General features: G+C 42.3%; 1 protein-coding gene across 3 annotated transcripts in view; it reads left to right on the top strand.

Annotated features, from left to right (window-relative positions):
- The window catches only part of FTO (FTO alpha-ketoglutarate dependent dioxygenase), a 277,406-nt gene that overhangs the window by 17,556 nt on the left and 232,110 nt on the right, over nt 1-27,740 (top strand). The window lies entirely within an intron of this gene.

Genomic DNA, 27,740 nt, shown 5'->3' with positions numbered 1-27,740 from the left:
CAGATGCTACCAACTTCCCCTGTGAGCCTCAAGGATCCACAGAAAGGGACAAGCTAAGCCTGTAGTCAACGGCAGTTGCCATGATTATGATCCAGCAGTCTGCTGAAACGTAAAACAGAAGCTCAGCAAACCGGATGAGATGATGTGAAACACAGGGCATGAGGGGGGTAACATTACCCAGAAGCTATCAAGAATCTGGGGTGTTTGCTTGAAGGACTGGCTTGCAAGCATGAAGAATGGAACAAGTGGGATGGGGTCATGAGCCTGGGTGCAAAGAACAGAAATTATTAGTTTCATCTGCCCAAAGAGGGCTTGGACACCAATTTCTTATGCTGTTTCTTTGTCATATGGAAAAGCAGAGTGAAGAATGACTGCTGTTTTTAGTGATTTAATTTTAATATTTAGGAACCGCCTTTAGGAACCACTCATGGGGGTTTGCAGTTCAAAATAATGGTGCGCAGCTTAAGAGGCATGATATAGAAACCGAAAGTGATAGGTAGGGAAGATGCTACTAAGCAAATGCAGGTATCTTAATGATTGCAGAAGACATTTCTAAGAGGGATGGAGCCAGATGGCTGCAGGTCCAGTCAGGCCAATGGATGGTGCCTTATCTGTCTAGGTGGAATTGCTGTTGATGGATGCAGTTCTGGGAGAGGGGAAGAGAAAGGGCAGGAGTGACCTTAGTCAGATTAATGGAGAGGGCTCAATATCTCACCTAGCCAGGCTGATGGACTGGCCCTCTGTCACTCTTCACCTGCTGCTGCAGCCAGGTGAAATTGAAGCAGGTGATTATTCAAAGTTGGAGGAAAGGAGGCAAAAGTTTATTGACTGTGGGTTGGATCCAGATTTACGTTGTGCTGATGTAAGTGGACTTCTCCACGCCTTCAAGAGGCAGCTGGACAAGCATCTGTCTGGGATGCTTTAGGGTGGATTCCTGCATTGAGCAGGGGGTTGGACTCGATGGCCTTGTGGGCCCCTTCCAACTCTGCTATTCTATGATTCTATGATTCCTTCCCATGGCAGCCCCTTCAGAGAGTGTCAGGACACCCTGCTGAATGGGGGTGAGCTGTGGTATGTGTGTATATAGCAGTGGGGGACCTTAAAAACTGGTCAGAGGGACTTTCCATGGGATATTTCTCTTGTGGAAGACAGCTCCTGGATCCAACCCAGCGCCCAGCTGCTTGGGCATGTCTGAAGCAGCTCTTCGTATTTTGGCCATGGGGTTTGTGAGCACATGTTTGAATGATTATACTTGGGTATCTCAACATGCTACAGAATAAGTGTGCCATTAAGTTTTAGGATAAATTATAGTGCCATATTTCTGTTGACACCTCTTCCTTCCCTTAGTTGGGAGGCGAAGTACCACGCTCAAAAGAAGTCTACGAAAGATAATTTAAAGCAGCTAAATGGGAAACAAACATTATATGCATCTTTCCTGACCTCTCCTTATTGCCAGCCTTGTGTACAACATAGGTTAGGAGAAGTAATTATTTTCAGCCCAGTGACTACGCACAAGATTAATAGCTTCTGAAAGGACTATAATCATGGGCTGACCCAACTGGCTCTTGCATTATTCCTTGTTTATACTCCTCTCATCTCTTATCACCTTTGGGCTACAACAAAACGTAATTTATGTTTAGTATTGCTACATAGGAGATGAAGGGTCAGTGTTTAATGAGGGGCAACCATGATTGGTATGTAGGTGTGAAAAGTCTTACATGTTGGAAGACAGTCAATAAAACATTTCCATGCTAGATGGATCAGCTGAAAAGTATGGGAGATAGTGTTGTTCAAAAACAAATCCACGTTCCCCTTTAATAACATACGCTGCTCAGTGCAAGAAGTAACACTCCAAACAATTGGAAGCTCAGTTCTTAATCGAAACAGCAGGAGAACAATTTTACTGGTCCACTCTTGCAACACTTCATGATTCCTTTGATTCACAAAAGTCATTGGAGTGTGTGTTTGGTCACCTTTTCCCATTTCTGTTTTGTCTGTGTCGGGAATGTACGACTCTTGTGGATGGTCTCCTGGTGAGCCAAGCGAGGGACGATGCAACCTGTGTGAGATACGCAGAATATACATTTCTGAAGACGATTGATGTTACCCTATTTCTTCGATTCTAAGATGCACTTTTCCCCCCATATAAACATCTCTAAAAATGGGGTGCATCTTAGAATCACAGGTGTGTCGTAGGGTGTTTTTTTCCTGTTGGTGGTACTGAAATTAGTGTGCGTCTTACAATCGATGGCATCTTGCAATCGAAGAAATACGGTACTTCTCATAGTTCTTGACACGTTCCCAGCTGGCTTTGAGAAAGTTGTGTTGACATTGTTATAGGGGCCTTAGTTTAAATCTGTGGTGTCCTTAGTTAAAAACATAGCAAGAGCCCTGCTGGATGCGACTAAAATGTCCACCTAGTCTAGCATCCTGCTTCCAATAGTATCCAACCAGATGCCCCAGAGAAATTCACAAGCCATGCTTTGAAGGCATTGGACGGGTTTGGAAGTAAACCAGAATTCTTATACTGTTTTAACTCTGTATTTTAACCTAATATCAATTTTGCTGCATGGTTTTATCCTGGTTGTGCTTTTTATATTGTATTTTGTATTTGTGTTTTTTAACTTGTTGGTTGTTTTATGATGGTTTTAATTTTTGTGAACCGCCCAGAGAGCTTTGGCTATTGGGCGGTATAGAAATGTAATAAATAAATAAATAAATAAATTCAAAAGTTCTAGGCATATCATCAGAATTATGGCTTACTGGGGATGGTTAAGCATGTTGCTGGGTCACTCCTGGTGGTTCCTTCCTGCAGAACAGCTAAACAAACCAGGAGACATTTGTTCCCATGGCTTTGTTTAGCATTGTGTCAAAACTGGGAGCCGTGATTTGTTGCTCTCCTAACTCAGTTATCAGTGCACTTCAATACCTATAAAAAGTGCTTATGTAAATCTAGCCCAGGTCAACTGCTGGGACCTGCTTGGCGTTTGTGTAGCATCACAATAGATGAATTGTTGCAAAATCCAGAGTAAAACAAACTCAAATCAAAACACACTCAATTACAAATGAGTGTAATTCAGTCACCAGATTTGGTGAGGATGCACACATTGGTGATATGGACTCTCTGTGTGTGTATGTGTGGTGGTGGTGGTGGTACTGTGGTGTTACCCCACAATTGATTATGTTGTGGGGTAAGTATTTCTGGTAAGTATGGAATGTTAGAACTGAGTGGGTGTGGTTTATGATGTAATAAGTGTGTGTGGGGGGGAAAGGAGTATATAAGGAGAGCGTTGGGAGTTTGTGAGGTAGTATGAGTGCGTGAGAGAGAGAAGTTGTTTATTTGTAGAGTAAGAAGAGTTTGGTTTCTAGGGATTTAGGATTGGTGTAAAGAGAGTGAGGTGGTTGGTGTGTGGAGAGTTTAGATTAGGCTGGATTGAAAGTATTATATTTTTATTAAAAGCTTTTAAATAACAAACTTATTATTATTTTGTTAGCTACCAAATACCACGTGTCAGCTTGGCATTATTTTCCTGCCTTACAGTTATTAAACATCCACACTAGATTACACCAACAATATATTTAGAGCAGATCCTGTATTAAACCTGTTTCCCTCATAGCTAGGGGAAAGGTTTTAAATAATCCTCCCTCGGGTTTTCGAGTGGTGGTGCTTGGCCTGAGAAGGGTTTATGCGACAGGCCTAGTGTAAGGGTCTGTTACGTTGCAGGTACCCTTTGGAGCAATATATTTATCAAGACATAGTCCACAGTTATGGGTTTCAGTGAACGAGGCAGGTCCTTGCGCACAATGTGTAATAAATTATTGAACTTTGAAGAACTTTTGAGAATCCGAGGCTCTGTGTGACTGAGCAGGAGACATGAAAAATGTGCTCTATCCTCCAGAGTATCTAAGAGACAGAAATAGATGCTTGATCAGACAATATGAGCACTGAGCGAAGGATGGTATTAACATTAAATATTTACATGTGTAGGGAGCATCCTGACAGGAGAAAAGAGTCGGTGTGCTTATTGTCAAGTTGAATAGAGCCAAAAGCAGTGCAGTTGACTGCTTCTGTAAGGTTCCCTTTCTTGAAAAGCCAGAGAACTGTATTTGTGAGAACAAGGAATCCCTCTTAAAAGGAATCCTTTGGTGTTGGGAATACTTAAAGATAGAGGATAAGTTAATAATCGCATTGAAACTGTGGTCTAAACGCTAGGAGGATTGATTGGCAATACGAACCCATAGGCTTGAATTCAGAAGGAACCCTCAAGATTCATAGGCATAGAGCCTATTTGTTCTCTGCATGGGGACGTTTATAGCAGTCACTTTCACAAACAGATCTTTGGTGGAGGGGGTGGATTTAGGTTTTAATTCTTCATTGAAGCGTCTTTATGGGATTGTTTTATATTGTTAAGTTTTTGAATGCGTTTTAAGCCCCATAAAGGAACAAACAATGAGATGAAAATCATAATTATAAATTAGTCTGTAAAGTTCTTGATCTCTCTCTCTCTCTCTCTCTCTCTCTCTCTCTCTCTCTCTTTCTCCCTCTCCCTCCTTAAAATAGTTTGCAAGTGTTCTTGCCATCCATGTTGTTGCAAAGTTAAGATTAGGGTGGCCACTTGTGAATAACCCCAAAAGAGGACACCAATTTGCATAAAATGTGTTCATGCTAATGTATATGTATAGATGCAAGTTACAAAATAATTCTAATTGAAATAGAAATGCAGCATCTCGCTATAGTGTAAAACACACTTTATCCAGTTTGCTATCCAGGTGCTGTTGATGGACAACTTCATGGCCCAACTCTTCTGTCTTCTCCTTCTCCTTCTCCTCTTCTTCTCTATCTTTAAATCGGACTTGCACTGGATACAGCCCTTCAAATAGAGCATTCTCCAAAATAGAGGGCCTTTCTCTGGCAGCCCTTCAAATAGAGGACCCTACTCTGTAAAAGTGGCCACCTGGCCACCCTAAAAGTTCCTAATGTCCACTTAAAGACTAAAACGTAAGCAAGCCTTCTGGGTACTTTCATTATGGAGACGCACCCCCTCCCCCCATGGTAACCTCCCGCCTCTTGGCTACATCATGAAGTAGAACTTTCCGTGTGAATCAAGGGCATCTCATATTGAGTCACTATGCCTGTGGAAGGTACTACCAGGGTTGGGGGAAAACTCACTGCTGATGGCTGTGATTCTCAGAGAAAAGTCTGCTGCATTATATGTCTAGTGGGAAATTCATATCGGTGAGCTCTAGCCTCAGGATGAAATCAAATTAGATATCAGTCTAACTTCTATAAGACTATGAATGGTTTACTGTCCCGGACTGTGGCTTCAGTGCATTATTCTGGTTATTTTGCTTCCCTGGTGCCCTTCCCACCATTCAAAGTATTGCCCAGGTATAAAAGATTTTTTTGCAACAGGACTTTTCCACCTTGTTCTCCTTATGCAAAAGCCCATACAGTTCCCCTCCTTGCAATACGCTTCTGTGAATTTGCAAACTACAATTCTGTCACCAGCTGGTATTGCTTGAAATGCTCCCCCCCCTCTTTTATTTTTTTAGATGCAGAATCTTTGGTGGAAATCAATATATTTGGTAGTGTAGCGTAATATGATTTTTTTATAGCAAATCTGGAGAAAATACATTACGTTGGATGTTTATTGTATAAACATGCCATACAGGTATGATTTATAGAAAATAAATACCAAAGAAATATGATAGGATAACAGTTATTATGATTATTGTTTTAAGGCATGAAGTTTGTCTTACTGTGATAAACCTGTTTGGATTTAATGATCTGTCATGTTGAGCAATTAAAAGCAAGTTATTAATACTGAAACAGAATGACATTAAACACTTTTTTTCTTTTGTAATGTATTTTGCCATCGACATCAAAAGAGACCAGTCATAGCTATTTAATATATAGTGTGCTGTTTCAGAAATTGCTGATGTTTTCGTTTGTTTGTTTCGATAACAAGTGTTCCGTTTGTTGAAGATCGTTTTGGTGGAGTTGAAGAGCAATTGATGTCTTGATGTAGAATGGAGATCAGACAGGATGTTTGGCCTTCCTGTCATTAATTGCAACCTATGCTGTCATTATGTTTGCAGATATTCTGTGATTTATCTAAATATTACTCCCATCTCTCTCTCGTACATTACTCATTATAGACAGGAGTGCACCAGAGTTGTGACACCCAGCTGTGTCTCTCCTTTCCATCCAATCCATATCTTGCAAGTCTTGGAGCCTTCTCTGTGTTTGGCCATCTATGGAGGCTGGAGGCAGAAATGCCAATTGAAGCTAGATATCAAGTCTGATACAACATTGATTGGAAGGCCTTGTGGCCTACGGAAGCTAGGCATGACAATGGCTGCGTTCAGACAACACTATAGTCAGCGGTGATTATCGGGGGGGGGTACTACTCACACAACATGATTATAATTAATCATGGAGTGGATTAACCCCAGCATCGAGTTGACTATTAGTCAGTTGTGTGTTTGATTGACGCATAGCCCGCCTTGTCTGCACCCCACTCCTCCCAGTGGTATCCCATCAGCCATTGCAAGTTCTCCCAGCTGGACTAGAGCGGCAGCCACTGCTTTGGTCGCTCTTGCTAAAGGACTCTGTAGGCAGCCGAAACAGCCAACTCAACAGGGCGAAATAGTCCGCGGAGCCCAACAGACAACATGCTAACCAACAGTTGTGCGACTAGTCAACTCTGCAGAACGTTGGTTTTCTCCATGGGTTGTTTTGGGGAAATAGTCAACCGTGAGGTGTTTTTTGCCTGACAGACAACACAATAACCAACAGCTGACTATTCAACTAACGGTTGACTACTTAAACCACTGTTGGTTATTGTGCTGCCCCAACACAGCCAGTGACTCAAATCATTGGCTATGCAAACCTTTAGTCTTGGGATGCTTCTCGATTTATCTCTCCACCTCAAAGCCAACGTTTCAGTGCAGGGCATCAGTGACTTTCACTACGCTTAAGTGAAGGCTTTAGCTTGGACTTTATGGTTGCCATTCATACCTTCATGACATCTATTTGCCAAGCATATACAGAGAGGCTCTGTTATTCCCCACAGTTGTAGAGTTCCCATGCCCTGGAGAAAGTTTCAAAGCCCTATCCTAAACATTTTTTTTTAAGAAAATGCTCTGGCTTTTGGTGTCCAGAGATTGTGCTGCTGGTAAAATGAATATTTGCCGGGACTTTTTTTTTTAAACAACAACAACTATTTTTATTGATTTTCAAGTAAGGACAAATACAATAAATACACAGAGTAAAAGAAAACACTCAACAACAATATAAATGTTCCCACAGCACCACTATAAAAAAGCATGGGTGTTCATTCCTTCAATAAGCACTTGGTACAGAAGAAGATGCAGGTTAAGTTAGAACCTCTGACCAAAAGGATTCCTGAGTCATTGGGGGTCTAGGTTCGCCAGGATTCATATTAATAAATGTGAAAAAGTCCAACCAGTTTTCCACAAATGTGTCTGATGTTATTTCTCCTCTTGCTAACCTACTATGTTGTGTCAACTTATCATTTAAAGCTAGTTTCCAAATCTTATCAAACCAGCGTTGATGGTCAAAAGGTCTGTTGCTTTTCCAGAATTGGGCAATTTCCCACCTGGCTGCAACCAGCAAATGGGTGACCAAGGATTTGGGAATAATGTTTCTATTGGCTTTCCTAAAAATAGAAAGTAGAGCCAGTGCTGGATCAGTTTCTACTTCAACATGAATAATGTTTGTAATGGTTTGGAAAACCCTTGACCAAAAAGTTTTGACCTGTTGACATTCCCACCAAAGATGAATATAAGTGCCAGGAACTGAGCAACCACGCCATGGTTTTGCTGGGACTTTTAACAAATTAAGAGCATCCCCCTTTCACACACACCAATTCCCTACAGATCAGGAGGTGAATCCGCTGCATACACTAATAAAATTGGTCCCCAAGGATAAATGAGATCCCTGAAAAATGCAGTGAATGAGTCTGTTGGTTCTCTATAGCACCTGTCAGCTATAGTGGGGGAGCATGCAGCAGGTATGTGATGATGCTTCAGTGAATGAATGAATAAATTTATTAGACACTTTTCTCTTTAAAAAAAATGACCCAAAGCATCTTACAACAAAATTATTATTGCAAATTGATATATGTGTGGGGAGACGGTGGAAGGAATGGGTCCACTCACACCACATATTAAAACTGAAGTATTGGAGGAAGGGCAATCTAGAATTGCTAGGGTGACCATATGAAAAGGAGGACCGGGCTCCTGTATCTTTAACAGTTGCATAGAAAAAGGAATTTCAGTAGGTGTCATTTGTATATATGGAGAACCTGGTGAAATTCCCTCTTCATCACAACAGTTAAAGGTGCAGGGGCTATACTAGAGTGACCAGATTTAAAAGAGGGCAGGGCACCTGCAGCTTTAACTATTGTGATGAGGAAATTTCCCCAGGTTCCCCATATATACAAATGACACCTGCTGAAATTTCCTTTTCAATACAACTGTTAAAGGTACAGGAGCCCTGTCCTCCTTTTCATATGTTCACCCTAGAATTGCCCTATCTTAACAACTGGTTGTCTCCACCTAGGAAATAGGGTACCAAAGAAATCCTGGAGACAAAACAGTGATGATTTGATTGATTGATTGATTACATTTATATACCTCCCCATAGCCGAAGCTCTCTGGGCGGTTTACAAAAGTTAAAAACAGTGAATTTTAAAAAGTATACAAATTTAAAACCATCAAAAACATAAACAGTATAAAAACAACGGTATCCATTTAAAGACAACAGATCTGTTACATTTCTATATTTTCCTTCTCACGCGTACCTGATGTTGCCCCGTAACGTCTTGGTTCCACATTTGGCTACATATTCTGACTAAATTAGCCCATTCGACTTCCTTGGATGGAGAGGATGGAATTTGTACGTACATCACTAGGTGGCACTGAAACTTCGCTCTACTGAGCGAAATCCGGAGTCCTTCCCCTCTGCCTCTCCAGCTGCTTTGGTTTCTAGGTGTCAGGGAAATTGTTTTATTGTTAAAGGGCATAGTGTAATATATTCATCTCCATCCAAGGCAGCCATTTAATGCCCTGAAACCTGCTCCTCTCACAGCTCTGGCCTGTTAACTATGCTTATTTGGTGTAATAATTAGCAGGATTTCTCACTAACAGGGGCACTTAACAACGCCTCACATTTTTCCCTCTATGTTTTTGTACGTGACGGATTGCGCATTCTGTGAATAAAGTTAAGCGGGTCAAAACCTAAGCCCTGTACGACACTGCTATTTTCCGCACAATTGTTTTCGAGCGGGTGTACATTAACCTCTTCCTGGATCCTTGCGACGTCTAATGCAAACAAGTTTGGGGTTTTTGTATAATAGGTTGGCAAAGGTTTGCAAACACAATGCTGCTATTTCCACCCCCTTTTTCTTTCCAACTTGGGTGGGAAGGAAAGGGAAGAAATGAATAGCTGCTGGCCAGAGGGTGGGGAAAGGAAAAGATAGTGGATTCCACCAGCAGTTTGTCATGGAAGAACAGTGTTATAATACACCATGGATTTTTCTGCATCATCACCTAACTTTTCACTTATTTAAGAACGTTCCACATGCATTGTAATTTTAATATTTCTGTTTTTAGCCACCCAAACAAACCACGTCCGCAAATAGCTCTTCTTTTCCTTGGTGCTCTGAAGGATAGAATTAGTTAGTTAGTTAGTTAGTTAGTTAATTCACATCTTTGCCTGCCTTAGCTTCACTTTTGCATCCCTCGAGGAAATGGATGAATTGGGGACACCGGAAACTGCTTTATAACAAATCATACCATTGGTCCATCTAGCTCAGTACTGTCTACATTGGGCCTGTTCAGATGACACACTAAGCCATGGTTAGGCCTGTAAGCCTTTTGCACCAAATGGTTAGTGTGTTTAAACCATGGTTAGGAATGGTGGCACACAACATGCTAAGTCATGGTTCACGTGACATGCTAAGCCATAATGTTTAGCTCAGTGGTTCCCAAAGTGGGCGGTACTGCCCCTTTGGGGGCGGTGGGATTGCATAGGGGGGTGTTAAGAGGCAAGGGGGCAGCAGGGGGCACTAAGAGGCAAAGGGGCAGCAGGGGGGCGCTCGAGGTGGTCTTTTCCGAGAAGCGCCTCTCCAGAAGGTCTTAAAAACCAGGGACATTTTTATGGGAGAAGGTAGTTTGGTCCCAAGCCATGTAGGGGAAGAATCCACACATGTATTAATACTGTTTAAGAAGAGTCCTTTTAACGGTGAATTGAACTGTTTCAAAAGCACCAAAATGCTAATGAAGAGGCATACCCTGCTTGGTGTGCCCTGCCACGGCGGCTGCAAAACAGAGGCATTCACTCTTTTCCCTCCCTCCCTCGGCAAGCCTGCGAAGGGTGCTACCTATTTAAAGGGGCTGCGCACAGCACAGCCCTTTTTTCATTCTCAGCTCCTCTGCTCTTCTGCCCAGCCCCCCCCCCCGCTGCTCAGCCCGGGAGCCCAGACCAGCAGGATCCAAAGGAGCGTGGCCCCTTTAAATGAGAAGCACCCGCCCCAGGCTTGCCGAGGGAGGGAGGGAACATTAAGAATTTACAGAATAGTGAGGTTCTCTACTCTAGTTACTAAATGTGATATCTAATATTCTTGCTAAATGGCTATCAGACTTTGAAAAGATGATATCACTGGATCATGTTCATCAATTATGTTTAATTGAATAAACTAAAAAAAATGTAATTGGATTTTGAATAAATATTCAATTAATTGTTACTGTTTTGAATTTTATTGTTATTATCTTCCTTAGTGGGTCGTTGAAAACCGCTATTCTGAATAATGATTTTTATAGTGTAGGGTAGGGGGGCACTGGACACGAGTTTGTGGAACCAAGGGGGGCGGTTACCTGAAAAAGTTTGGGAACCACTGGTTTAGCTCAAAGTGCTTAATCACTGGTGGCTTAGCATGTTGTCTGGTTACTGTAGTGGCTCTCCAGGGTTATGGAGAGGAGACTTTCTCAGTTTTACTTGGGGATATCAGGAATTGGGACCTTTTGCATTCAAAGCGTGTTCCTCCATGGACGTGAAGTTAAACATTGTTGTCCTCTAGCTGGATGCTGGCTGCCTCCTGGATTCGTTAAGTTTGGCCTCTGAAATAATATTTACCAGGCATAGCAAGAAACAGTAGCAATTTGGGTCTTATTATTGTATCAGAGTGATGTCCTCCTTAGACCTGCCTTCAGGATTCAAGGGTTGCTTAAATTATGAGTCACCCCTTCTTAACTTGTGGTAAATAATTAAAATGGTAGAGGTTAATGTTTTTACTCTGAAGCCATTGTCAGGAAATGGATCTCTTAATTTTGTCCCTCTCTGGGCTGTTTGGGCATCCTGAAAAAGAAGAAGGGCTCGTCTCCTGTGGTCACAACGACCCAGCTGGGTCTACACATTTTCTTACATTCCTGGATTGGCTGGGTTGGGATGAGGCCTGAGATTCTTGGGACATGGGGTCCCTTCCCACATTTAGATAACCTCTCATTTTCCTGTGTGTATGTGTGGTGTGTGTGGGTAGATGTGACAAGCAACGTGTGGTACTTGAAACCCAATTCCCAACCAATGGACACCTTTTTCTGCCACTCCTCTAAGCTCCTGAGACCTTTACGAACATTGTCCCACATGTTTTCAAACACATCTTAGCTATAAGGACTAGAAATAGTAAAAAGAAATAAATAATAAGCTGAGATTTTCAGTAGCATGAATTCTGTTCCCCATTCTGTGAGTGGTTTATGCACTTCTCAGAATCTTGGCATACATCATTCCGGGTTTAATCATTGTGACGAAGGGTTTGGTGCTTCATTTCCCCCCCCCCCCCCCTGCCCTTGGGATGGAGCAAGCTATGATTCAAATAAACGAGGCCAACTCTGAGATAAGGATCAAAATGTCTGAAAATGGAAGTATTTTGATTTTCAGAATATCTTCCCCCCGCCCCTGCCCCTTTAATCTGTTACCGTGATCAGTGGGCCAAAGAAAGCAATAATTCTGAAGTTGTTGTGTAACAACAAAGGTATTCTTCAAGCAAGTTACTGTTGATGAAGAAGAGTGATTCCTTTGTTTTGGAGAATGTGTCTCGATTTGGCCTCTGTAGTACATACTTTTTGCAGCTCTCTCCTCATTGCATAATAGATCAATGTCCCCATTGTCTTTTCACCTCCTGGAGCACTTTAATGTTGCTTCTTTTCTTCTTCTTTTGGACTGTTTGACTGAAGGAACTTGCAGCAACACTAAGCGGGAAATCTCCCCAAATTTACTTTCCATAATGGAAAGTGGACGCCAAGCAGTGTTCTTTGAAACCTCCCCGGTACAAATTCTAACCATGCTTAAATAATAATGGGGGCTGCAGTGTGTATTTTCTTCATTAAAACATTTTTATCCCATCCTTTGGTGCCAGGACGATCTACAAGGCGGCTGATAATGTTTTAAAGCCAAGTACAAATTAAAAACAGAAATTAAACCATAATGGACAAAATAGATCCATCAAAAACCAATTGATCAATTTAAGCAACAGTAAAAACAAGCAAAAAACAACAAGCAAGCAGAGAGGGGGGGAACAGTATTTATTTATTTTTGAGAAGGAATAAAGCAAACATCTAGCAAGGAATGTCTTTGTTCGCCCCAAATGCATGTACACGTGTGTGCACGCACACACACACAATCTCAAATATCAGGAGTACCCAAAGTAGGGCCTCCAGGAAATGTCTTAAAATGTGTGCAGTTCATATGTAAGAAGGCAAGTACAGATATTCTTGACTGTTCCACAACCTTTCCTCAGAGAGTCTTAACAGAGCATGCAGAGCACAGTTTGAGAACTTCTGCTTTAGAGTTGCAAATCCCAGGCTACTTAGTCCAGGGGTGGGCAATGTGTCCTGTACTTCCCCTTGGACCTAGCCAGTGGGGAAGGTGTGTTGGAGTTGCAGGCCAAAACACCAGGAGGGCCACAAGCTCTTCCTTATTGTTAGCCACTTTGGCTTCTTTTTCAAAATAAAGCGGGATATATGTTTCTTAAAGCTTGGAGGATGGTGACAAGCGAGAGGGCCTTTTCAGTGGTGGCCCCCCAATTTTGGAATGATCTCCTTGACGAGGCTCGCCTGGCGCCAACATTGTTATCTTTTTGGCGCCAGGTCAAGACTTTTCCCTTCTCCCAAGCAGCTTACAACATATGCTGACTCTTTAACTGACCCCAGAATAGCTGTTTTAAATGGATATTGTTGTTTTTATGCTTTTGATGGTTTAAAATTTTTGTATATTAGTTTTTAATGTTCACTGTTTTTAACCTTTGTAAACCGCCCATAGAGCTTTGGCTATGGGGCAGTACATAAATGAAATAAATAAATATAATAACAGGGAAGCCACGGTTTTTCATGACAAAAATGCACCATGGTGAGTGTCTTACCCTTTTCCTCCACCTTCATTCACAAACGGAGGAGATTGAAAGCTTCCATATAATGTTTTGGATAGGCCGGAGTTTCACGGGTTTGGATACTAACAGGAATACGGGGGAACCGTGCAAAGCCGAGGCTCACCGTAGCGCATTCTCATAACGGGGAAACCATGGTTCCCGTTAAATCTGAGCAAGGCCTTTATGCATCATACAGCCAGTGAAAGTAAATAAATCCTAGGGCTTCCTTGACAAGACAGAAAGGGAAGTATAAAGGGATAAATAATAAATGACATCTCCCTCTCTTTTTTGATAAACTGTGAAGTTATTCACACAGAGCTAGATTTGTGACATCCCTCAATCTTAACCTCCTGGTGGAAGTGAAAACCGGGGAGATTTCACATTTTTGCTTCACAGTGGAAAATGTCAAGAGGCAGCCATTTTGTAACCGCCTGTGAAGATGTTCAAATACTCTGTAATGGGCATGACAGCTACAGTATATGAAATTTAATGCTCTGGCTACTTATTGATCTTCTCTTTAGCCGATGGTGTGGGCGCAAGCATGAGCACTTAGCACCTGGTCTTAGTGCTAATGTACGATCTTTGGAGCGGTCATCAAGGACAACTTTGTAAAGCTGCACTCTGCGACAATTAGGAGGCTTTTAAAATGCGCAAAGAATTTACAGAACATGATTTATTTTTTTGTGGTATCAATGTGGTCTTTAGGAAGGTTTTCATCCTTTTTTAAAAAAAGACACACACACACACACACAAAAGAAAAGAAAAAAAAAGAACAGTGTTATATTTTAAATTGTTTAATGATTATTCTGACTCTGAGAAAACATTTTTGCCCCAGCCTGGTCGCTGTGCTACATTATGGATGATTCTGATAAAATTCCATTTTATAATTCCCAAAGAATGATTTTACAAGGGCACACAGGGAAAAAAAAAGCTGGATCGTAAGAACATAGGAAACCATCTTCTACTAGTTCAGACAATTTGTCCATCTAGGTCAGTATTTTTGACTTCAGGGGTAGGTAACCTGGTGCCCTCTAGATATTTTGGACTATAACTCCCATCCACCCCAGTCAGCATGGGCAGTGGTAAGGGATTGTTGGAAATGTAGTTCAAAACATCTGGAGGCCCCCAGGTTGCCTCTTCCTGATCTACTGTCACTGCCAGGGTCTTCTGTTCACTTGACCACCTTGACCTGGAGACCTGGCACCTTCTGTGTTCAAAGCATGTGCTTATTTTGTTAGCTTTGAGGAGACTTAAGGGGTGATATGATAGCATTTTTCAAGAAAGGGTTGCCACATAGAAGAGGGCTTCAACCTGTTCTCTCTCCTCCAGGACTACAGGACACAAAATATTGTGCTTCAGTTACAGGAAGGCAGGTTTCCGTCGAACATCAGGAAAAACATCTTAATGGTCAGAGCAGTCAGACAATGCCTAGGGAGGTGTTGAGTTCTCTGTCACTGGAAGTATTGAAGCAGAGATTGGACAGCCATCTGTCAAGGATGTTTTAAACTGCACTCCTGCACTGAGCAGGGGATTGGACTTGGTGTCTTCCAACTCTATGGTAATATATTCTGCAAAAGGCTGTAGTTCCTCTCAATTTGAAATATCCGATGATTTCTGTTTAGTGGCTTGGATAGGGCAATCTTCTCCCCTGAGTATAGGCTATGTCTGGGAGTGCAGGGGCAACTCAGGATATCCTGTATTGGGTTTGGTCCATCTAAGCATGAACACAACAATTGCACGGAGCCTACAAGCGTGGAATGGGCGTAGGCCTAATCGTGTAGCAAATTTTGGGGCTGAGTATGGGACGTAGGTCAAAAGTTACATCTGCATTTGTATGTTCTTCAGGTCTGTGGATGGGAGAGGAAAGTGGACTCTCGTTCCACCACTACACAGAGCCTTTATTTGAAGAGAGCATCCAAGCTGGCTTAGTATGGCCCTTTCCTCATTGCTTCTCCATCCATTGTTTTTGTAGTGTAAGAGGGGGAAATTAGTGTGACAAGGGACATTCTCCCCCATCTTCAGTAACACATTTATTGAGTTCTCCTGACTATCTCCCTTCCTTACTTTCCCATCTATAGACAGGGAATAATCTTATTTTGTTCAATGTCAATGCAGAAATGAATGGATGGAATAAGGTGTGCAAAACAATTCAGACACAAATATCCCAATCCAGAGCGCCCCTTGTATGGCCCAGTGAATACTCGTGAGGATTCAACATTATGTTTAGTATAGAGGAAGCAACGTTGACTTCACTGAGGAGAACGCAGGAGCCCTTATAGGTGGAGGACCCCTCTGTGCATGTCTGAGCCTCGTGTACCTGCAAAAGATCATCAAATCAAGGGCCAGCTCAAGGTCTGAGGGAGCCCTGGGTAAAGTGTACTCAGGTGAGTTCTCTTCCTCTGTTAGTGCCCCTGACAGGCTGATCAGATTGCGTCTAGTCACACTTTTAATTTCCCGCAATACCCCAGACAGACACTAGGACTAAATCTACACCTTGTGTCATATCATTACAACCCCGTCATGGTAACCCTGTGTCCCTCTTGCACATTTATACCTTGTAGGACACACAGTAAGAACATTTCCTGTGGTACCTTGGATAATTTGGAATAAAAAAAAGCAGGAAATAACACTACGGTAGTGGTGTATGGAATGTGTAATGTGCCCAAACAGTTATCATTGCACTGCAATACTGCCATAAAGCAGTAGTGTAGATCTAGCCTAGGTCAGGTGTATTGTGGGAAATTAAAAGGGCTCTGGGCTCTTGGCAGCTGCTCATGACTGTCAGGGGCTGATGGTAGGCCTGGCTTGATCAAGGCATAAACATTCTACACGAATGGCTTGCTCATAATAAATGTGGCGGCGGCTAGAAGTTCTTATTCATCTTTCAATAGTTTCTGTTTCCCTTTGTTTCTTGTTTCCATCTCATCGGAAGACAAATTCAAATAACAGCCAGGTTTGAAGCATCCTCTGTACCTCTGAACTGTGACTGCTGGTGGAGGCAGTGTTTAGAATTGTCTTACATCACACTTTTGGTTGTTGCCAAAAGTCAACTTTCTTTAAGCATTAAATCTTTTAGCTTGGCTCAATCCCTTTAATAATTTCAGTATGTCAGAATTCACTTGACAGGATGCTATCAGCACCTAGTAGTTCCTCCCTCCCCAGCCACCCAAGTGGTTGTGTTGCTTAAGAGTGAGATCTATTTCTTTTCTTCCAAAGGATGAACATTCTCAGCCATGCGCCATATATACCAGTGTGCCTATTAGAATTTGCAAACTTCCTGGATGATTTATGATTTATAGCTAACGTTGTTTGGAGTCCCCTCTGTCCTATTTTTGGATTAATTGAAGGGGTGGATAGAAAGACATGAACAAATTACTGTGTTCAAAATGAAGTGCCCGCTATCTCTAATTTGTGTAATTATATTGTATATAATTGTATAATTATAATATTTGTGACAGAGCATGCATAACCCATGAAAGAACCTAACAAATAGAACCCTGGTTGGCATCTGTTCAGAAATTTCACTTGGTTGAAGGTACGGTAGCCAAATTGTTAATTGGATTCTCCTAGTATGAAGTCTTTCCTGGGATCAGCAGAAGCGTTCCTTTCCTTTACCATAAAAGGAACTTGTGAATCACACCCATTAAATGTGGGGAATCCAATAAGAGCAGTGCATACCTTGTGGCCTAGAGCTACACTGTCATTTTGCAAATCAACAATGTGGCATTGTTGATCACCACCAGCAAAAGAATCAACCTTCCTTGTGCTTAAAAAATTAGCATGTTGTCTCTTTGGTTGAGCTTCATCTCCAAATATTCAGAATACGTTGGCCAGGCTGCAACTTGCCCTACTGAATGTATTACTCCAGTACCTTGATAGATTTTCATTGGCTTTCCATTGGTTTCAACACACAATTCAAAATGCTGGTATTTTGACCTTTGAAGTCCTGACCTGACCAGGACCAGGATATCTGAAATACCTCCTTCTGCCTTATGAACCTTCCTTTCTTTTCTATTTTTTTGATGTCACAGTTTAAGGATCTGCTCCGGGTGACCTTATCTTCGGAACTTAGGCACATGATCACTAGTTACTTTACAGAAGGTTTTGATGTACCGTAAGATAGTTTGGAATTATTTTCCCTGTTACCTTCATTTACAATGCTATTTAATTGTGCTACTGCTACGGTAGGGCCATAGCCCAGTCCTTGGAATCTCCATATAGAACTGGGAAAAACCCCTGTCTGAAACACTAGAGAGCTGCTAACCAGATGGACCAATAGATTGACTGGACTTTTTGTTTTTAACACCTTGTGTTGGCCACTTTGAAAGACTGTCGGTTAAGATATATTCTAAATTATCCAATTTTACGAGAAGACCACTTTTCAGGATAGGATGGGAAGGCCCGGCTTTCAGAGCCGCCTCCCTGGAAGGGAGCCATAGTTACCACTCCTTCCAAACACTCGTCTTACCTCTGGTGCGGAAAGTCTGTGCCCCTACGCAGATTGTCATACCAATCTGTGTAAGGGCACGGATTGTGACCCTCCGTGGCATCACCTGCTGTGATCCTGAAAATCTGTAGCGCTCTCAAGAAGTTCAGGTTCATGTCAATAGTCAGTTTCATCGGGTATTCTTAGGCAGGGCAAGCAGCCATTTGCCCAGCAAAAGAGAGGCCATGTTTGAATGATTTATCTTCTTTTCCATTTCAAAGTTTCCTATTATAATTATTTCAAGGGCTAAATCAAACGTAACAAATCTAACAGTCGGGTAGGCAAGGAGATTGGTCATCCCATTTCATTAGTGGCTACTGGTGTGTGTGTGTGTGTGTGTGTGTGTGTGTGTGAAAAATAACTTTTCCCCCCTTTTCATTTAAAACAGCAATTAGGGAACCTTTAACATTACAGAAGCAAGGTTCTGTGAAAGTAAACCGCTAATAAAGACATTTTTCACGTGTAGCAGAGCTGTTTCAGTGCATAAATTAACTCTTGGCATAGTTACGTTGGGCAAGGAAATTGTGCATATGCTTGATTAGAGTCTCTCTCTCTCTCTCTCTCTGTCTCTGTATCTCAGGTGAAGCCAGAAAGTGGGCCAGTTGGTTTATGAAGGGAGGGAACTGAAATTTAGTAAGCAAAATCAAACTATATCTTTAGGAGGAAAGTCTGCCATCATAGATGGCAGACAGCTCTTCCATTTTAAATATTCGTGTTAACAGGCTTAATATTAAAATATCCACCAAATAATAGGAAGGCACTTTGGAAACACTGTGTACTATATTTTGCACGTCTCTGCATCCCCACAACCATTCTTCACTCTTTGTTCTGATAGGCATGGCAGGTTTTGCTCCTTTCCTTCGTATGTGATGTTTTGGTTGCTAGGCATGCCAATAGATCTGAGAGGAGAGTGGAGTTTGGTGTCATGGCTGCTGATGTCACAAAGGCACAGATGATTCGCTAAAGCGGGTGAAAGGAATTATATTCCCATCTGCAATCCGTAGGGTATTCCACAAGTGAAAAGTTGTGGGTTCCCCAAATAGTTTCAGTTTCCATTATTTCCCTTGTGGGTTTCTCACTGCACCTTTCCCATTCAGGCTGTCCAATCGTTTTGGAGGACAAAGCAGTCAGATAGATTTACCGATAGAAAATGAGACCTACCACAAAATGTGGCAGCGGATCCTCACCTCCTAGCAGGTGTGCTCCTGTTCAGAGTTCCTGCCAGCTAGTCACATCCTGTTTCAGGCTGCTATCAGCTGTAAGGGAATCCCCCACCTCACTTTTCCAGTTTTCCTTTTCAATTAAGAACCTAAGAAGTGCCCTGCTGGATCAGACCAAGGGTCCATCTAGTCCAGCACTCTGTTCACACAGTGGCCAACCAGCCATCGGCCAGGGATGAACAAGCGGGACATGGTGCAACAGCACCCTCCCACCCATGTCCCCCAGCAACTGGTGCACACAAGTTTATTGCCTCGAATGCTGGAGATAGCACACAACCATCAGGGCCAGTCGCCATTGATAGCCTTTGCCTCCAGGAATTTATCCAACCCCCTTTTAAAGCCATCCAAATTGGTGGCCATCACCACATCCTGTGGTAGTGAGTTCCATAATTTAACTATGCGCTGTGTGAAGAAGTACTTCCTTTTATTTGTCCTGGATCTCCCACCAACCAGTTTCATGGGGTTCTCGTATTTTGAAAGAGGGAGAAAAATGTTTCCCTATCCACATTCTCCACACCATGCATAATTTTGTACACCTCTATCATGTCTCCCCTCAGCCTCCCTTTTCCCAAGCTAAACAATCCCAGCTGATATAACCTTCCCTCGTAGGGGAGATGCTTCAGCCCCTTAAACATTTTAGTTGCTCTTTTCTGCACCTTTTCCAGCTCTATAATATCCTTTTTTAGGTGTGGTGACCAGAACTGTTCATAGTATTCTAAGTGTGGTTGCACCATAGATTTGTATAAGGGCAGCATTCTGTGGCTCAAACCTCATTAAGCTGTTTTTGGAATGGGGGTTGCCTACTTAGGAGTCCCGTCGCCCCTGCCTTTGGAGGTACTTCTGCAAATCTCAAGGTTTTCCTAAGCATGCTGATTGGTGAAGGAGAACGCTTCTTGTTTTTTCTTTGGCTGAATTTCTGTTGACACTCACCACATGGGTTCACCATTAGAGGCAGTGATTTGACACAGGGGAAGGAAAATATCTATAGATCAGCAGAACCCATATACTTTGCAGGCTGTACAAACAGGCAGGAATCAGGCAGGCACAGTTAATGGGCCACAGGTGGGCCATGAGACAGGCTTTCACCGTTCTCCAATTGTGTCTAATGGTATCACGTGGGCACAATATCCAGTCACCCCATCCTGAGCCCTTACATCCTGTTGTTGTTGTTGTTGATGATGATGATAATAATAATAATAATAATAATAATAATAATAATAATAATAAAAAATTTTATACTACCCCATAGCCAAAGCTCTCTGGGCAGTTTACAAAGATTAAAAACCATTAAAGATACCATTAAAAAACATTTACATAAAAAATATGCAAATCGACAATATACACGGAGATATATCTCAAAGCAACTTTAAGCAATCAACGAAAAGACAGAACCAGGACTTGATTAAGTAATCATATGCTGCCAAATTCCTGAGAAAAGAGAAAGGTGTCAAAAAGACAACAATGTTGGCACCTGGCAGGCATTTTAAGGGAGATAACTATAATGGGGGGGGGGGGCACCACCGAAAAGGCCCTCTTCCTTGTTGCCACCTTCCAAGCTTCCCTTGAAGGAGGCACCCGGAGGATGACCTTAAATGCTGAATGTAGTTTATGGGTACGTTCATATCGGGAGAGGTGCTCCTGATATAGCAGGCCTTAGATTTCGACCATAAAGGCTAGGCCAGTGTTCCACAGTGCAGCACCTATGAGAACTTACAACAGCACCTCCCAAGGTCTCCACCCCCTGCCCCCTTGAAAAAAAAAATCTAATAAAAAATTAAAGGATGTGAGGATGCTGGGTTCTTTTTCCTATTCATGAAGCTGCCGCTGATCACCGGGGCAGAAAGAGAAATAGTGAAACTTAACGGTGGAAGAAATGAAGTCTGTTCATACTTGGAACCCTACCACAACCACCCACCACAAGAGACAGATAGATCTTGGTATCTAGTCTCAGGTCTCATTTACCACCCCTGCACCTGAGTGCAATTCATAGAAGGTAAGGTTATCAGTGTCAACTAGTGATATATTATCCCCAGTATCAGGGGCAGTCTGTCACCTCCAGAATATCATCCCTCCATCTTGCCCTTGGTCGGCCCCTCTTCCTTTTGCCTTCCACTTTCCCTAGCATCAGCCTCTTCTCCAGGGTGTCCTGTCTTCTCATTATGTGGCCAAAGTACTTCAGTTTTGCCTTTAATACCATTCCCTCAAGTGAGCAGTCTGGCTTTATTTCCTGGAGTATGGACTGGTTTGATCTTCTTGCAATCCAAGGCACTCTCAGCATTTTCTTCCAACACCACAGTTCAAAAGCATCTATCTTCCTTCGCTCAGCTTTCCTGTGGGCTGGTCCATGAAGTCACGAAGAGTCAGAAGCGACTGAACGAATAAACAACAGCAATCAGGGGCAGTATACTTTGGTTGGTGTAGAACATGGCAGGAGGTGCTATTGCATTTATGTCCTACTTGTGGGCTCTTCACAGGCAATTGGTTGGCCTCTAATACTGGCCTAGATAGGCTTTTGATCTGATTTAGTATGTTGCGTACTTATGGATGGACCAAAAATTTGGTTCAGTGTAAGGGATTTTAAAAAAATGAGGAAAAAAAAGTGTGTGTGAGAGACCAAACATCAGAATTGATAAAGCTCAAGACTGGTAGGTATAATTGTTTTGTTTTGAGTTTTTAAAAATTTTGTTTTAAGTTTGAACTGAAAGCAAGTTAGTAGCTCGATTGGTATTTATAGACCATTGTAAGAAGCGTCAACTGGTGATGCATTTAGCTTGCAAGCTTGGGTGAATCTCAATATGCAGAACAGTCATTCTGCTATTAGCATGATTGACTTTCCATCAGACAAGCCAGTGCAAGTTCATTTTCAATAGTTACAGAACGGAGAGGGTAAACGGCAGAGACGCAAAGTACACACACCGCAACAACATCAAACACAAACTGACAAAATTACACATGAGGTTCATTATGGCAATTGGTTAGTTGTGCCAAGAAGCCATCAGGGCAGAATGCAGGCTTGTTAACTTTGGGGGGCTTTCTGGTGCGAAGATAAATAAAACGCACGTACAACATCTCCCTCTGAAAAATATTTGCTTAATATTCATCAGATTCTCGAGACGCTTCACCTTTTCAATCAACCATGGAGACTATGATTTGGTAACATGATACCTGTGCTATGTTTTCTTTGTGTCGACCGCAAAAAGGCAGTTGGGTGATTTAGGGTATTCAGTGATTTAAGGGTGATGGCAGCCATGCTTCATTTAAGGTTTAATCTAGAAATTGAAAACTGCAGGCATTTTAGGATGTACAGAACTGCTCCTGTGAGCTAGAGTGTGTGTCTCCATCACTTTGAGTCCTGGAGTCCTGAACGAAAAAACACAGATTTTATTGTATCCCTGATTGGTTGGGAGATATCTCACCTCTTGAGTGGTACAAGCATCTTGTGGGATGTTTACCTGGACAGTGCAGCCAATGAGAGATTGGGATAGCAATCTTCTAAAGGGCCGATTTCCAGAATTCCTGGCTATTGGTCATGCTGGATGAGACTTCTGGGAGATGTAGTCCAAAACATATGGGAGACACCAGGTTGGAGAAGGTGTAGCCAATAAGGGACTAGACGGATGACTGACTGATAGTATAGGATAGCTTCCGTTGTTTCTCCCTAACAACTTTGCTTTGTATGTACCTGCCAACAAACCGTCACCGCCTCCTGCCCAAAGAAGGTGAAAAATATTATTTGTATTGTTTTCCCGTAAACATCTGTGCTGAGACTGAGATGGGCCAAGGCATTGCTCCATTTGGAGGAAGTCTTGCACCACTCTTTATTACTTTTTTTTGGCTTTTGATTATGGCATTGTTTACACAGGTGAGGAGAGAGCTCATCCATTTCAAACGTTGGCACGCCGAAACTGGTATATCTCACATCTGTGTTGGGCAGACAGTTAGAAGGAGGGAAGAAAGAGAAGCATTCACATGCCCTTAGAGTGAAATGCACGCACATTTCTAGTTTCTCACCCCATAGCAATTCCGCCTGGGGGAGTGGCACTGGGGAACCTGCAATTGCCGATTCACCTAGACTTAATTTTTGTGGGCTGCACTCCAGCGTATGGCGATTAATGCATGTTTTCATATGCCTTGCTTGCATACACTGGCTGGGTTCACACAATATGACATCCCACACTCAAGGTTGAAAGTAGGTTGTCATTGAAACATGGATCGTTGTTGAACCATAGGTTGTTGTGTCACGTGAACCCAGCCTCGCCAACAAACCATGGTTTGTGAACAACCCAACAACAAACCATGGGTTCTGTTTGCAGATTGTTTGTAGGGCTACCCAGTCAAACTCTCATGCAGGCTCATCCATACACTCACATACACACAACTCAGTCCATATTGCTTGACTTCCCAGTTGCTACAGCCTTACTTGTTCCTTCTTGTGTTCTTGTTCCCCTCTCTTCAGCTCCTCCTGACACCGCAAATGCCCTTAAATCTATCCATAACCCAGTCTGTATGGGCCCTCAATGCCTGCACTGAGTAGGCTTGCTTATGTCTCTCTTGGAAAAAGTTTCCACTCCTGTAAGCTTTTTACCTGTTGAGATTTCTGCCAGCGCAACACTTGCACCCGCACCCGCACCCGCACACATACAGTTGGCAAAGCTAGCCTTTTTTATTATTATTTTCTGGCTTCTTCTTTTCCTTTTATTCCCCACCCCCTTTCGTTTTGTTTTGGAGGAATTTGCAAGTAGCTTGATGCATTTGACACGTGTGTGACAGCTCCCTGTGTCTGAGAAGAGCTGTGTGTTATACCACCCAGCTGTGTGCGTATTTGTCTGCACATCAAGCAGGAGAGCGCCCGCTTAGTCAGATCTGACAATCAAATGTGAGCTGGTACTACCTCCCACTCCAGAGTGCATTTTAATGCTGCGTGCTTTTGCCAAGAGCTTAACATTTGACAAAGAAATTGTCAGTATGCTGCCCCGTGCATTTGAAATATATTCTCTCTACCAGCTCAACATCCTTTTATAGTACAAACATGGAAATAGCCTCTCTCTTTTTTTCCAATGACTTTTGCTAAGCTCCGTTCCAAACTTAGCAAAAACCAGACTAATCGTTTCAGTGAGTTTAATGCCATAAATATTGTTAATATATCTTCTTTCCCTGCAACGTAGCTTTGTTTTAAATACGTATCGCAGATTGGGAATCGCACAGCGCGCTAATGTCTCGCCTGCCAACTTAATCGAAAGTTGCATTCCACTTGGTTTCACCAGTGACTCTATGTCAGTATTATAATGTGTCCCCAAAGAAGACTGTAAACTGTAAACTCAGAGAGATCAAGCTACACATCTATTTTATAAATTTTAATGCTGTGGTTGTCAGTCCACTTAGGATCAGTGAGCTGCTGTTAAGTAGTGTGACCGTATGAAAAGGAGGAGAGAGCTCCTGTATCTTTAACAGTTGCATAGAAAAGGGAATTTCAGCAGGTGTCATTTCTATATATGGAGAACTTGATGAAATTCCTTCTTCATCACGACAGTTAAAGGTACAGGAGCTCTACTAGAGTGACCAGATTTAAAAGAGGGCAGCTCATCTGCAGCTTTAACTGTTGTGATGAAGAGGGAATTTCCCCAGGTTCCCCATATATACAAATGACACATGCTGAAATTCCCCTTTCTGTGCAACTGTTAAAGATACAGGAACCCTGTCCTCCTTTTCATATGGTCACCCTATGTTAAGGAAGTATGGAATGGATGAATCACTGCTACTTGGACTTGATACGAAAAGAATAGCCGAGCTGTTGGTTTGAGCTGGCCCAAACTGCATTTGAAAATGGGAAAATGAGAAGGGGGAAAGGATGATTGTGACATGCTGTTTCTCTACCTCGGTCCTTGAACTCCCAACCTCTCGTTGACCTGTTATGAAACTAAAGCAGAAAAAAACCCACAAGGCAGATGCTAGTTGGCTTCTCGTTGCATCTTATTCTAAAACAGTGGTTCTCAACCTTCCTAACGCCGCGACCCTTTAATACAGTTCCTCATGTTGTGGTGACCCCCAACCATAAAATTATTTTCGTTCTTCTCTACACGATCCATTGTCATGGGATGGTTTGCTAATGAAAATAATACATAACAATAGCTTTAATACCAAAGATGATACATGTCATAGTTCAGTCAATACAGTTTCCTAAGACCATCGGAAATATGTGTTTTCCAATGGTCTTAGGCGACCCCTGTGAAAGGGTCGTTCGACCCCCAAAGGGGTCCCGACCCACAGGTTGAGAACAGCTGTTCTAAAACATATATCTAAAGCGGGGATGATCAGGGGTCTGGAAACAAAGCCCCTATGAGGAGAGACTAAAAGAACTGGCCATGTTTATTCTTGAGAAGATAAGACTGAGGGGAGACATGCTAGCATTCTTCAAATACTTGAAAGGTTGTCACAGAGGATGGCCAAGATCTATTCTCAATCATCCCATAGTCCAGGGCATGGAATAATGGGCTCAAGGTATAGGAAGCCAGATTCCACCTGGACATCAGGAAAAACGTCCTGACAGTTAGAGCAGTATGACAATGGAACCAATTTCCTAAGGAGGTTGTGGGCTCTCCTACCCTGGAAGCCTTCAAGAGGCAGCTGGACAGCCATCTGTCAGGGATGCTTTAAGGTGGATTCCTGCATTGAGCAAGGGGTTGGACTCAATGGCCTTATTATAGGCCCCATACAATTCTATAATTCTATGAAAGCAAAAAAACAAACGGACCAAGATAATAATAATTTATTTCTTACCCGCCTCTCCCTTTGGATCGAGGCGGGAAACAACAGTAAGTATAAAATACTGATTAAAAACATAGTATACATTGTTAAAACATCCTAAAAACATCCTAAAATCCCCCTGGATAGGCCTGCCGGAAGAGATCAGTCTTTATAGCTTTCTTAAATGCTAAAAGACTGTTAAGTTGATGAGTCTCCTCCAGCAGGCCATTCCATAGTCTGGGAACAGCACTCTTCCTAGCGCTCTTGCAAAATTAACCACTGCTGCATTTTTTAATGTTTATTAACGTTTATATACCACTTTATCTGCTTATAAAACACTAGGAGCCAGTGTGGTGTAACAGTTGAGTGTTGGACTGGCACTCGGGAGATCTAGGTTCTAGTCCCCACTCAGCCATGAAGCTCACTGGGTGACTTTGGGCCAGTTGTGGGTTCTCAGCCCTCCCTTCCCTACAGGGTTGTTGTGGGGTTAAAATGGAAAGGAAGAGAACCATGTAAGCCAACTTGAGTTCCTTGCAAGAGAAAAAAGGTGGGATATAAATGTGACAACATATAAATGTGATGATAAAAATTTATCAATTTTAAACAATAAGGCTTTAAAACAAAAATAAAAACATTAAATACAGTAGACATATTACAATATGAAAACTGCACATGTTGAAAGGCTAAATTGGAAATGTGTGTCTTGGGGGCCATTCGTAGTTCTTGAGGGAATGCATTCCACGGTTGAAGGGCAACGTAGGAGAAAGCCGTTTCATGTGTGCCTAACAAATGGGACTCTGGATAATCGTGTCCTCAATAATGCCTCTCCTACAGACCTTAATACTCACGCAGGTGCAGAGCAAGACAATACATTCCTATACTACAGAATCAGAATGCAATCTTTCTGCACACTTACTTGGATGTAAGTCCCTTTGGACCCAGTGGGCTTTCCTTCCCTGCAGCTTGTGCTGCCTGTAGCCATCCCTTCTGCCCAGGGGAACCCTGGGAACTATAGCTCTTTGTAAAGTGTGAGAAATATCTAAGAGACAATTCCTAGCATTCTTGCAAAACTAAGAATTCCCAGGATTCATTGGGAGAAGCCATGACGGATAAACTGGTATAAAAACAATTCACATATGTACTGCAAAGATATATCAAGATGCTTCATATTACCTTGTTTTAAGACAAGACTATATTTACATAGCTTTTTTCTTGCTGCTATGCTTGCAAACTTTTTAATCTAGTTTTTGCTGTGAACTGGCAAGCTCAGCTCCTGCAGAAAGTTACTACAATTGGTAATCACATTGCTAGGTTGAAATGCTTCTAATGCTGAATCACCAGTAGCCAAAGCTTTAAACTAAAAATCCTGTTTTTTTGTTTCCCTTCTTCTTTTGTTTCCCTTTGCCTCTGGCCCCTCCCACCACTGGCAAGTGGCCCCCAAGAACTTTTTCTAAATTGAACTGAGGTCCCAACACCTATGAGGAACCCTGTAATACAACTGGCACAAGGCAGAGGAATAGAATCTCAGCACCAGTTTCTGGAATTGCTTTATTGTCGCCTTATTCGGTATTTCTATTCCCATATACAAGCATTTGTGTTGTTCTGGTTGAATTCCAGTGGTATGTTGTGTTCCCCCACTGAAGACAAAGTCTGGTTGGTATGTAAATGACAACAGATAAGCTTTCTTTGAGCATGTAATTCTCAATCTGCATGAGGCAAAGGCCAAGCGGAGGAATGGTGGCTTTCGGGATAATGTTTTTCTTTCACTCTGGTGGCCGGAGTTGGTGGAGGGTGTATGAAAAGAACACGTAGGCCAAAGTATGGGTTTTCAAAGCAAATTCT

The sequence above is a fragment of the Elgaria multicarinata genome, chromosome 14 (genome assembly GCF_023053635.1).
Source record: "Elgaria multicarinata webbii isolate HBS135686 ecotype San Diego chromosome 14, rElgMul1.1.pri, whole genome shotgun sequence".
NCBI classification, from domain to species: Eukaryota; Metazoa; Chordata; class Lepidosauria; order Squamata; family Anguidae; genus Elgaria; species Elgaria multicarinata.
This window is presented reverse-complemented; position numbering and strand designations above follow the sequence as displayed.